This window comes from Corapipo altera, unplaced genomic scaffold (genome assembly GCF_003945725.1).
Source record: "Corapipo altera isolate COAL_440 unplaced genomic scaffold, ASM394572v1 142, whole genome shotgun sequence".
NCBI lineage: Eukaryota > Metazoa > Chordata > Aves > Passeriformes > Pipridae > Corapipo > Corapipo altera.
Genome location: NW_020884966.1, coordinates 1,711,009 through 1,711,265, shown reverse-complemented (window position 1 = coordinate 1,711,265; position 257 = coordinate 1,711,009).

The following is a 257-nucleotide window of genomic DNA, read 5'->3' as shown; positions in this document are numbered from 1 at the left end:
CCGCGGCCCGGCCCCCCGCAGCCAAGTTGCGGGACGGTGGGGCCGCGGGTCCGGGGGCGGCTCTGCCCGGGGTGGGGAGGGGGCGGCGACCCCCGGGCCGTGCCCGGCGCCCCCCGCCCGCGCCGCGCCCGCCCGTACCTGCGCCGCTCCGCCGCCTTCAAGCGGGCACCTTCCGCCCCCCCCGCGCGCCCATTGGCTGCGCGCGGGGCATGGGCGCGCCCCATTGGCCGCCGCCCCGTCAATCACGGCCGGGGGGG